The 13,347-nt window shown below is 32.1% G+C and overlaps 1 protein-coding gene across 2 annotated transcripts in view; it reads left to right on the forward strand.

Moving 5' to 3' along the window:
* Positions 1–13,347, forward strand: part of LOC125834553 (auxin response factor 8-like) — a 771,942-nt gene that overhangs the window by 231,616 nt on the left and 526,979 nt on the right. The window lies entirely within an intron of this gene.

The following is a 13,347-nucleotide window of genomic DNA, read 5'->3' on the forward strand; positions in this document are numbered from 1 at the left end:
TTTATAGCCAACAAAGGGTAAAGGTCACAACCCTTTGGAAATAAGACAACCTTTTAGAAAGGTCACAACACTTTGAAAAAGGCATAACCTTTCAAACGGTCACAACCCTTTAGAAAGGACACAACCTTTCATAAAGGTCACAACCCTTCGGCATAGTCACAACTCTTCAGGAGAGTCACAACCCTTCATTTCCTGTTCACACCTTTAAAACCCAACAGACAGTGTGGTAGAGTGTATTAAAATAATGATAAATAGATTGTATTAGCAATATTTGTATTAATTATGCTTGCATTAATTATACGTAGATTATTTCTTATGCATTGTTTGATTTGATGTATTAAAAATATCATACATTGTACAAAAAAAAATATTTACAAGAAAATCCTCTACAATTATGGTGACGGATGTAAAAGGGGTTTTGAGGGGTAATTGTGTCTTTAAAGTGCTAATGCATGCATTAAATCTCTTTGCATTACTACTACCTAGAAATTTGGTAGAGTGTATTAGGAAACAGCCCGTATTGTTACTAAAAAATTATTTACAAGAAAATCTCCATGGGGTCGTTTGGTAGAGTGTATTAGGAAAAATAATATAATGCATGCATTAGCCTTGTGTAGGGGTGGCAATTTCAGCCCATATTAATGAAATGAATCCATTTTGCTCATATTTAATGACTTTGATCACTCATATTTTAATTGGTTAAATATGGGCTTCAAACTATTTTAAGAGTCTCTACAAATATGGTCAATATGGGTAAAATATGGGTGTCCATATTGACCCATAATAGATCACTTAGTTTTCACTTCCACTCAAAAGTCTTAATTGTGCTAAAAAATAAAAAAATTAATATTAATTTTCAAACTTAATTGAAAAAACATATTCTTTTTTTGTTTTTGAAAAAAAATAATAATTTAGGGGTAGGTTGGTGGAAGGTGACGCCCTGGGGGTGGGGGGTGCCCGGGGGAGGGGGTAGTTTTTTTTTGGAAAAACAGTTTTTTTTTTTGGAAAACAAAAAAATTTAGGGGTCGGTTGGTGGAAGGTGGGTGGGAGTCCCGGGGGAGGGGGTAACTTTTTTTTTTTTTTTGAAAAAATAGAATTTTTTTTGTTTTTGAAAAAAATAATTTAGGGGTAGGTTGGTGGAAGGTGTGGGGGGGCGTGGTGGGCGGTGCTCGGGGAGGGGTAAATTTTTTTTTTGAAAAAACAGATTTTTTATTTTATTTTTGGAAAACAAAAAAATTTAGGGGTTGGTTGGTGGAAGGTGGGGGTGGGGGGTGCCCGGGGGTGAGGGGATAAATTTTTATTTTTTAAAAAATAAAACACATTTTTTTTTTGGAAAACAAAAAATATTTAGGGGTAGGTTGGTGGAAGGTGTGTGGGGGGGGGGGTAAATTTTTTTTTTGTTTTTGGATAACAAAAAAATTTAGAGGTCGGTTGGTGGAAGGTGGGGGGGGGGGGGGTAGGGGGTAATTTATTTTTTTTTGAAAAAACAGATTTTTGTTTTTGTTTTTGGAAAACAAAAAAAAAATTAGGGGTAGGTTGGTGTAAGGTGGGGGGGGGGGGTAATTTTTTTTTGACAAACAATTTTTTTTAAAAATGGGTTAGAACCATTTTATCCAAACCATATTTGACCAAATCCATATTTGCCCATATTCTATTTGGGTGGATTATAAACCAAACCATTTTTGCTCAATCCATATTCAATCCATCCAAATCCGATCCAATCCAACCATTTGCCACCCCTAGCCTTGTATATTACTAGTACCTTGTTTGGTACTCTTTTTCAACCTATGTATAACTAATGTTTGCAATGCAATGATTTTAATGCATGCATTAGCATGATTAAAGACCCAATTGCCATCAAAACCCTTTTTACATCTTTTCTACCATAATGGTAGAGAGTATTTTTGTAAATTAATTTTTTTTATGCAATACATGCTATTTTTTAATGCATCAAACCAAACAATGCATACAAATAATATATGTATAACTAATCATACTTTGCAAATGCAAGCATTACTAATACCCTCTATTTAGCATTATTCTTATAAGTATTAGTAATACACTCTCCTATACACAGCACTACAACAAAGTGTATAACTAATGCAAGTTTCAGTTATACATAGCATGCAAAAGTGCACCAAACAAAGTACTATCATTACATAAAGTTAATTCATACATTAATTTTGCTAATACACTCTACCAAACGATCATAATGATGTTATTATATTAGCGTTTTATCCTTCTTTCCCCCAAGAGGAGGAAGAAGTAGTGTAGTACCAAAGTGACTAATTTTTAAATACTTCATAAATAGTGACTATATTTTAAACAACAAAATTAAATTTGGTTACCTTGGTATCCTTTCTACTTCAGAATGTTGAACCCTCTACAATTTGGGCCAGTATAATTTTTTGTTATTGAGCTTGCTTGATAATAGTATGGGATTTCTTAGATATTTTATGGGCTTTTTTTTTATCAATAAAGGGAAACTTACACAAATATATTATAGAGAAAATTGTATAAAATAGCAAATTATTAATTCAAATTAAATGATATAATCACAGTTTGATTTAATTGTAACCCGTAGCAAACAGTTTTCATTCGCCTCTCCCTGAATTTCTCTCTCACCACTCTCCATTTCTCGCTGCCAGTCTCTCCCTCGCCTCTCCCACTTTATACAAACATAAAATGTGTTTGTGTTTGTATAAAGCGAGAGAAAACTGTATGTATACATATCTTTCGTTCGCCTCTCTCCCCAGAGAATCTCGCTCGCCACTTTCACTCGCCTCTCTCACTTTTATACAAACACAAATGTATAAATTGTGTTTGTGTTTGTATAAAGTGATAGAAAATTGTATATACAAATACATATATTTTCGTCCTATACACTTATAATTATTCAAATATTGATCTTCCCCTGCCCAGTTTTCTTTTGTCTTTCTCTCTTTCTCGCTTTATACAAACACATATTATACAATTGATTCTTTTGTATATGTATACCGAAATATACATATTAATAGTCATAGCAAACATAAAGTTTATTATGGAGCGCAATTATACAAACTATAGCTAATAGTATACAAATATGATTTTTATGTTTGTTAAACCTAAAATTTACTCATTATATTAAAAAAATATTTACTATTTATAACATCAATAATTTTAATACATAATATAGTTTTAATACATAGTACAAAGAATAATTTATAAAACACATTAATAAAAATTTTATTGATAGATAATACATTTATCTCACACTTAAATACACTTATAGTACATTGTGTCGATTTCTTACCAAACAAGCATAATATGTATATTTTAGTATAAAACACATAAATTCCATAATGGTAAGAGCTAATTACATTATTTCCCTACTTTTTCAAATTACAAAATCTCTTAAAATTTATAAATTTTGAATACATCATTAGACTTCCGGACACATCACTGGACTTTCAGATACATCACAGGACATTCGGATACATAGATGAGGGATGTATCCGAGAGGGGAGAGATGTATTAGAGATGGGATAGCTGGACATCCAGATACATCACTGGACTTCCGAATACATCAGCAGACATCTGGACACATAGATGAGGGATGTACTAGAGAGGGGGATATGGATGTATCGGTGAGAAGAGAGTGATGTATCAGAGAGGTATTTTAAAAAAAAATTTAAATGGTAGGGAATTTTAGAGATTATGGTAAAAATAAGATTGTATTTAGGTCATCCTATATTTTAAAACACTTATAATACATTTATATTGCATGCATATTTTACTTTGAAATTTTAATACGTAGAACATATTTATCATAGTACTGCTATAAATGATTATAAATAAAAATTATCGCTAAAATCAATAATTTTTTATTAAAAAACATCCACCCAAGTAGAAATTTTTCTATCAATAAATCCAAGATGTTCCTGCTTGTCACACTGAATTTTTGCATCGATTGTCCTATTTCGGAATATTCTTTTATTTTTGCCCTTAAATATAACGATCTTTAATTTATATCTTTACTGCTTATTTAATGAAAATTGTGGACCAAATTTTCTTCAACCTAAAACTAGCGCGGGATCCTCAGTAGTGATGACTTTTTAACTCTTCCAAGAACGGATACATGTATCAAATACTCATACGAAAAATTTTAGGTTCGGAATTATTGGAAGAATTGCTAACGTCAAAAGTTTTTGTAACGTCTTATAAAAGTTCAATGTGATCTTCTATCTCCTCAAGTTTGTAAGGCCGATATATTGTTTAGATAACTAAAATAAAACATGTATGATATGGTCTTTTTCTTTCATGTCATGGGGTTTTCACATATAAAGCTCATAAAGGTGTGAAATTTTGAAATAGCTCAACAAATTTTACATGTATCTTATTATTAGCGTGTTACTTGATTTCACGTGTTTGGTAATTGACATTTATTGATTTATCAACATATTTGAAAATGCACATTCCGCACATGCTGGAAGATATAGAAAGTTGAACAGTGGGTTGGGGGGAATGGCAATATTGGTCAATCAAGGTGTAGAAGTGAAATTTTAAGTTTATATATTTTGAATTTTAGAAAATACACTTTACTATATTATTGATAAATGATTTATGTGTATGAGCATGACATATATTTTTTTAAAATATTATAGAATTTAAATCGAAATTATTGAATTTCACAGAAATTCTAACTCCTCCCCCTATCCACCGACTAAATCTCACCGCCCATCTTGTAATGAATCCAATTAGCATTAATTTTTGGGAAATTTCAAAAATATATCATTTCATGTAAAATATTATATCATGTCCAATATATAATATCATATTTGGATAATTGAAATATTATACATAATGTATAAAAAGTGTTCATACACAAATATGAACTAAACTAGATAACAAACTCAAAATATAGTCTTTTTCCCAATAGACACTAAACATAATTTTCCCTTAATTGGAATTTACGTAATTTTTAATACATAAATAGGAGAAACTATATAATTAGACATACTCTATTACCATATATTTTTTTATTATTATTATTATCTATATTTTCAAAATATTACGTATCTTACCATTAATTAAGAGTTTTCTATCATATATTGAGGAAGATACACCTAGATACATGTATTTTTGCTGCCAGATACACTAAAATAGGGAGAGAGGCTAGCGAGATTTGTTATGTATCCAAGATACATGCAAATCACACTAGACACACTCTAGATATATGTAATTGTATGTATCTGGTGTGATTTGCATGTATATGGGATACCATATACATAAGAGAGTGGCGAGCAAGATTTATTATGTATTCTAAACGCATACCAATCCACTTGAATAAAATGTATCTAGAACAAATTACACCTAATTCTGACCCTATGTATCCCCACGTATCTGAACGTATCTGGATACACCAAAATCTGAAAATCATAATATTACAAGTTAAAATATATCTATATAATTAGCTCCTATACTAGTGAATTTACACAAAATTCCTATATAAATATGTCTACTTATAAGGAAAAGCAAGGGGAAAGCTAGTATCACCCTATGTTATAGATTAAAAAAAAATCTAGCACAAGTTGTCTAGGTCTTTATCACACGTACCAAACAAGAACTGACTAGTGAATGAGCCAACACACGTTAAAAACTAGAGGAAATTAATTACTATTCAATAATTTAAAAGATGCCAGTGGTATCAATGGTCCCATTTTGATGTTAGGAATCCCACATGTATATCAACATCAAATTTAAGGACTTGGTTTGATTTATCTTCATTTGACTTCTATCTTGGAACTTAACCCTAATTAATCCCCTCCACACACAAAAAGGAAGAAAAAAAATATATACAAAAAGAACTATTCCTTTGAGATCCTTCATATATGCTAATCTGGGATTCTTTATTTCTTTCAATTATAGAGAGACCATACCTCAACCTCCATATAGAATATTGATACTTCTTAGTGAAGATTAAAGTTTACGACAAATCTAATATTAGGCCAAATATTGTCGGTCGGTAATAGTTGAAGGCATAAAAGGGGGAGATAAGTTGCATGCCTATACTTTGGAGCATGATTTAGTATATAATTATGATCATAATTCATACCTCTCACAAGTCAAATCACACATATCATTGTATCATGTGCTTTATTTGTTAATGCTTAAACAAATGAGAAAAAACTATTTAATATTTTGAATTTTATTTTTTAATGGTTGCACTCATTTTATTGAGCATTAGCCATTAGACCGTGCCATATCTTAGAGTGATAATTGTCAAAGTTAACTTTAATTTTTGGACCCAAAAGATATTTTAATCTATTTAGTTTCTTCTAAAAAAAGGTTTAACAATAGATTTTAGAAGTTGATTATTTTTATAAATATTAAGAAGGGAAAAAAGACAAATATACCCTCAAACTATTATGAATGGTATGCAGATACCCTCCGTCATACTTTTGGGACATTGGTGCCCCTGTCGTCCAAAAACTAGAGCATCTATGCCCTTCACTCTAACGGAAGACTAAATAGGGACACATTCCACAATTTTATCCGTCGATCCGATATTTAATAGATGTCAGATCTGTGGATAAGATTATGACATGTGTATGTCCTTTAGTATAAAGGGTATATATGCTCTAGTTTTTAGATGGCAGGGGCACCAATTCCCAAAAGTATGATGGAGGGTATCTGCATACCATTTACGATAGTTCAAGGGTATATTTGTCTTTTTTCCCTATTAAGAAAGATCATCTACTCAATCAATTTGATCATTGAAGTTATAATGCTTAAATTGGGAGGGAATAATTTCTTTAATTGGAAAAATCTACATGCATCCAATATTACACTAAATTAATGACTTATTTGGTCAAACTTCTAAAATCAGATTATTTTAGGTAGTACTTTTTGCGAGAAAAAGTTTGTTTTTAGCCAAAAAAATTAAAAATGCTTTGAACAACAATTAGTGTTTATACACTATAATATCTATAAATTGAAATATACATATATATATAATGTATAATACTGTATAATGATGTATACGTAATATATATGCAATGTATAATACTCCCTTGTCCCAACTTATGTGATACCCTTTCATTTTTAGTCTGTATAAAAAAAATGTTGCATTTTTATAATTAGAAAGATTTCTTAGTTCTACCCTTAATGAACGATTATAGCCACACAAATGATCAAAGAGGATTTTAGACTACAAGCTTCAAAAGTCTTATTTTTTCCCCTTTAACTTTGTGTCAAGTTAAATGATATCACATAAATTGAAACGAATGGAGTTGTGTATATACTCTTTTATACATCATGTTATACAGATTTTAAGAACGAAAAATTAGAAAATGAAGAGTTTTCTATAGTAGCTTGGGGAAGAAGTAAAAATAATAACACTCCTCCAATTCAATTTGTTTGTCTGATTTTGAATTAACATATAGTTTTAGAAAGTAGATTTTTTTTTTGAATTCCATGGTCTTAAACTAACAATATGTGAAATATACCAAAATGTCATTTAATCTTGTAGGTCTTAAACATGTCACGTGAAAAATTACAATAAAAAAATTACCAAAAAAAGGAAAGAAACATTTTTTATGAAATAGACTAAAAAAAAGTAAAAGAAACAAATTGAGATGAGAGTATTAAAACATATTTGGATTCATGAAATTCAATGTAAATATATTTGTTTAGATCTTTATTTGAAAGGCAATACATGTGAGTAAGTATGCCCAAACCAATTTGTGTAATTGATAGACATCAAATCATTAATGTGATGGAGTTTTGAGCTTTCCCTTTTGAGAATAGGACTTGAAGACCCATTGATTGGATTGGCAAGAACAAATGAGAGTCAACTACAGCTAGATGATAGCTACACCACATTTGTGGTTTTTTGTTATACCTAACGAACAAGAATTTTATATGATTATTATTATTAGCATAAGTTTTCTCCAAATAAAATCTATGTTGTCGCCGAGATTCTCGCCACACATCCACAAAAATAGTTGGACAATTATTCTTTTACACCTTACACCCCTCACCCCCCCAACCACCCCTTTTACTAAGAAATTAAATTTCAAGAAAGTTAAAGGGAAAGAAGCATTTTCAATATGTCATGTGAATATAAATATAAAATAGATAGAAAAGCAATAGTCTTCTTCATTGTTTTTAATATGAATTCTTCATTAATGTATTACATTGCTTTACGTATTTAATTTGATATGCTTTATTTGAATTAAAGATCTATTAAAAATTATATCTCTATATTCTCAAAATAAAGATAAAATTGTGTGCACATCATTTTCTCATACCAGATTTATAAAATTTTGTTATTGTCGTAGAAAAGCGATAGACTAACACAATAATGAAGACTGTAGGCTATGTCGCGATGAAAAGTTGCAATGTAACTGATTCAAAATTCTGTAACTTAAGGTGGAGACAAAAAGTTGTACATGCTCAAAGGCGAGCGAGAAAAAGGAAGGCCTGAGACCTAGATCAAATCGAGTGCATCAAGGTCAATGGTGGAAGTGACACTTATTAAATGAAGGTGACAAACATACTCCCATAAACTCTTGAATGAACAAGGGGACATAGACGTTATACTGGGTGGACTAAAGCAGGGTTGTAGGTGCATAAAGATTGAGGAGGTTAAGCGGGCTATTTGTAAGATGAACATGATAAGAGCAACCAGACCAGGTCAGATGAGATTTCGATGGAGTTTTGGAGGAACACAAACATGATAAGTATGGAGTGGATAACTGAGTTGTTTAATGTAATTTTAAGACTATAAAAATACTCGAGGAGTGAAAATATAGTACAATGATCCCATTTTACAAAACCAAGGTTGATATCTAAAACTGTAACAATTACAAAGGTATCAAATTACTTAGTCACATTATAAAAGTTTAAGAGAGGGTGGTTGGGATGAGGATGAGAAGGAGGGTGTCCATTTTTTAGAACCAGTTCAGATTAATTAATTTTGGGGCAATCAAATACAAAATTTATTCATCTTATGAGGATATTGTTATGATCCAAAATGGACGTGATGGCACTTGTCTAACCCCACCAAGATAAGTCATCCTCAACCCAATAAAATGAAAGAAAAAGTGAAAATATATAGCAAGAACAAGATAAAGCGGAAAACTTATTCATTCTATTAACATCCCAAAACGTAGTTGTCATGTGTACAAGACACTAATACATAAAGTGTGAAATTAAAAAGTAAGTACAAGTCTCAAGTCTTTGTTTCTCAAATAAAACAAATCATAAAAAGAAGAACTAGAGGTCCCGCCGGAATGACAAACATATACCTCTCAACATTTCTTTGACAAGCCTTAGAGATGGATGAGAAAAAGCAATCACATGGTATCGAGCTCCGAAACTACACAAGTGTAGAAGCAAAGAGTGAGTACCAACAACATGGTACCCAACAAACAATCTAATAAAAAAAATCAACTAGCTAGATCGATTACTCCTTTCATCCCAACCGAACCTTCTCAAATTACAGCCTGCACAGAAATCAGCCCAACCTAACAAGTCTACAATACACAACTCCCAAGGCTCAAAATCACAATCTAACAGTCACAATTCAACAACCAACACGTATCAAGTAAGTCAATCTCAATGTCTAATAGATCAATCACATGTAACAAGTTCATCAATCACAGTTAACAAGTAAGTCAAACATAAGCATCAAAATGCATCAAATCACAATAATCAATCTCTTGCCGGAATCATTTCCCTTCGGCATAATATCACTAACCGAAATCATTTTCCATCGTCTTTATATTAAATCACTAGCCGGAACCATTTCCCATCAACTTTATATCATTTCACTAGCTGGAACCATTTTCCATCGACTTTATATTATTTCACTAGCCGGAACCATTTCTCATCGGCTTTATATCATTTCACTAGCCAGAACCATTTCCCGTCTATTTTATATCATTTCACTAGCCGAAATCATTTTCCATTGACTTTATATTATTTCACTAGTCGGTACCATTTACCATCAGCTTTATATCATTTCACTAGCCAGAACCATTTTCCATCGGCTTTATAACACATGTCTCATCACCATGGTGTACAACAACCAATGCACATAAGCAAGTTCACACCATAAGGAAGAGACAACAATTCAAGTAACTCAAGTCCACATTCATGCTATCAAACATTTCATCAATCACAATTAATAAGGGTCACACAAGGCAATTCACAAGTGTTATGATCAACACATAGCCTTTTCATTTCAACCATTTTTTATTCGTTAAGATTTATCAAGTGGAACAATTAACCTTTCACCTCATTCCCATTACCCCCAACACACACAATGAAGGGAATACACATATTCTACTAGAATACAAGGTTTAGGAGATCACTTGCCTTAATTCAACCAACTAGTCACTTCAAGACTTGAGTCTTCCCCTTCCGACCAATGTCCAAAGTCACACAATTTATATCAATCAAGTATTCACAATAAATTTCTAGAAACAAAAATACCCACATCAATTACTTGGAAAAATGAGTCAATCAACTCAAAACCCGATTCTGAAAATAAAGTTTGAATTTGAAATTCTTTACTTGAAATCGTTACCTAAGGCATTTGGAACCCATTGGTTAAAACCATTTCGAAAAAAGACTTAAAATCAGTTCACAATATTCATTTTAGTTTAGAACTTGAGTTCTTGAAAATCCTTGTCATTTGCCAATCAAAATCTCAAATTTTGATGTTAAAATCCATAAATAATCAAAGGAAAATGAAGTTATAGGATCAAAAAATCTTACTCAATGATTTAGCACAAGAAATCTTTTCAAAAACCGTCTATGAGGATTTGCCAAGCTCAAAAATGAAAAATGGGGCTAAAACCCCCAAAATTTGCAGGTCAAAACCCATCTCTGATGTCGCTCAAGTGAATTGAGTCGCAAAAACTGGGTCTTTCTTTTGCGAACCAAGCTCCGCTTAAGCAATCATCGCTAAAGCGATCCCTGGTCCACTTAAGTGAACCCCATGAAAGACCAGCCTTCACTTTATCGATCGAGCTTTCGCTTAAGCGAAGATCACTAAAGTGTAAAGGTGCATCGCAACAACGGAGGTCACAAAATTCAGGCATCAGAAAATTCAGCTAACTTTCAAATCATCAAAAAGAGTCACGAGATTCATTCGAAACCCCATATACATAAACCATATATGCAAACTGATCATACACGATGTTTTGGACTCAATGGAACCGTTGAAATACGAATATGAGGTCTCATTGACCTAATATTCGTGAAAACCACTAGAAACTCACACAACACTTAAAAGACTAACTCAAGCTTGAGATCTCTCAAAAATCAATCAAGACCTCATTCAGACCTAAAATTATCCCCTGAATGTAAAAGGACTCTTAGAACTTCGATCCGAGCATTCAAACCCCGAATGTTGACCAAAGTCAACCTAAAGGCTAAATTTCCACAAAATTCCAACGTAGGACCTCAAATCCTTAAAAGGACTTCGAATCTAAAACCAACAACTCTGAATAAATAGATTCCACATTCCAAGACTGATACAATCAACAGAATTCCATTCTGACACTCGAAACTCTAAAAGACACCAAAAACCACTTTCTTAACAATATTAACCTTTCAAACATAAAAATTACAAAAATAACTACTTTAAACTCAAAGTTCGAAACCAACTTTCAAAACGCAATTAGAAACAACTCGGGGTCAATATCGGGAGGAAAAATGGTAAATTCATGAAACTTTTCAAAAATGACCAACCGGGTCATTAGAAAGATTAATGGAGAAATACAAGGATGGAAAGAAGGGCTTTCACATAATATTCATTGACCTTGAAAAAATCCACATTACAGTATCGAGAGAAGTCCTCTAGAGATGCCTAGAGGCTAGAGGTATATCGGTTACACATATTAGAATGATGAAGGACATGTATGATGGAGCCAAGACTCAAGTTAGAATAATGAGATGTGACTTAGAGCAATTTTCAGTTGATATGGGGTTACACCAGGGATCATCACTTGGCCTGTTCTTACTTTCCTTGGTGAGGGATGAATTGACCGGCCCGACATATTCAAAATGAGGTGTCATGGTGTATTTATATGAAGATGACATAATACTAATTGATGAGACTTGCATCAAAGTTATTAGGTTGGAGGTGTGGAGACAAACGCCGAAGTCTAAAGGGTTCAAGTTTAACAATACCAAAATAAAATATTTGGAGTGCAAATTCAGTGATTTAATGTGTGAGGCGGACATGGAAGTGAGGCTTGAAATATAGGCTATCTTCAAGAGAGATAATTTCAAGTATCTTGGATTCTTAATCTAAAAAAGTGGGAACATCGATGATGATGTCACACATCATATTGATGCGACATGAATGAAGTGGAGGCTTGCTTCTAGAGTCTTATGTGATAAAAATGTACTATCAAAATTCAAAGGTAAATTCTATAGAGTGGTAGTTAAACTGACTTTGTTATACAAGGCGGGGTGTTGGTCATTCAAGAATTTTCATGTCCAAAAAATATAGGTTGTAAAAATGAGAATGTTGATATGGATGTGTGGACATACTAGAAGCGATCTAGATCAGGAATCTCCGAGACAATTGGTAGGAGTTGAAAAAATGAGAATGTTTATAGTATATTGCTTTTGATTTCCTTTATAATATGTGCTTAATTATTTTTACTTCAATCATCGCACTATGTTGTTGTTATTGTTCTTTTGGCTAGTTGCTATATTTTTTTCATTGTCATTTTTTGCCTTGCATACCCTCCTTTTATATGTTGTACTTGAGCGAAGTGTCTTTCGAAAAGAAGTCTATCTACCTTCACGAGGTAAAGATAAGGTATGCCTACACTCTACCCTCTTCAGACCCACTTATAAATTTGAGTGAGAATGTTGCTGTTGTGAAGATTCACATTAGGTTAAAAAGTGCATATATTAATTAATTGCACGTTAATTGTGTTTAAATAGATATCACAACTCACGAGTATCAAAATCAGATTTATTAATTTTGACGGACTAAAAGTGGTAAAAAAATAATCTTAATGCTAACAAAGAATCCATCAAATTTCTCACACCTTACATTGTTGTCTGTAGTAATTCCCTATGCTAGACGTCAAATAGCTTCAACTTGCATCGTCTAATCATAAATCTAAGCTTGTTCCTGGAAATTGCCTTACTTTTACATTTTAATTTATTTTATTTCATTTTTTGGCTGCAAGGGCTTGCTTTTTCCTTTGCAAGACATTGTGAATTGGTCTTTCTGCTTGATTAACTAAACGCCTGTCTCGTCCACTTTATCTTGTAATTGATATCAAAAGTTGTCAGCACTGAAAAGGCCCTACGTACATATATTAATTACTTATA

This window comes from Solanum verrucosum, unplaced genomic scaffold, assembly GCF_900185275.1.
Source record: "Solanum verrucosum unplaced genomic scaffold, falcon-dt-bn FXZP01000287.1, whole genome shotgun sequence".
In the NCBI taxonomy this organism is placed as follows: Eukaryota; Viridiplantae; Streptophyta; class Magnoliopsida; order Solanales; family Solanaceae; genus Solanum; species Solanum verrucosum.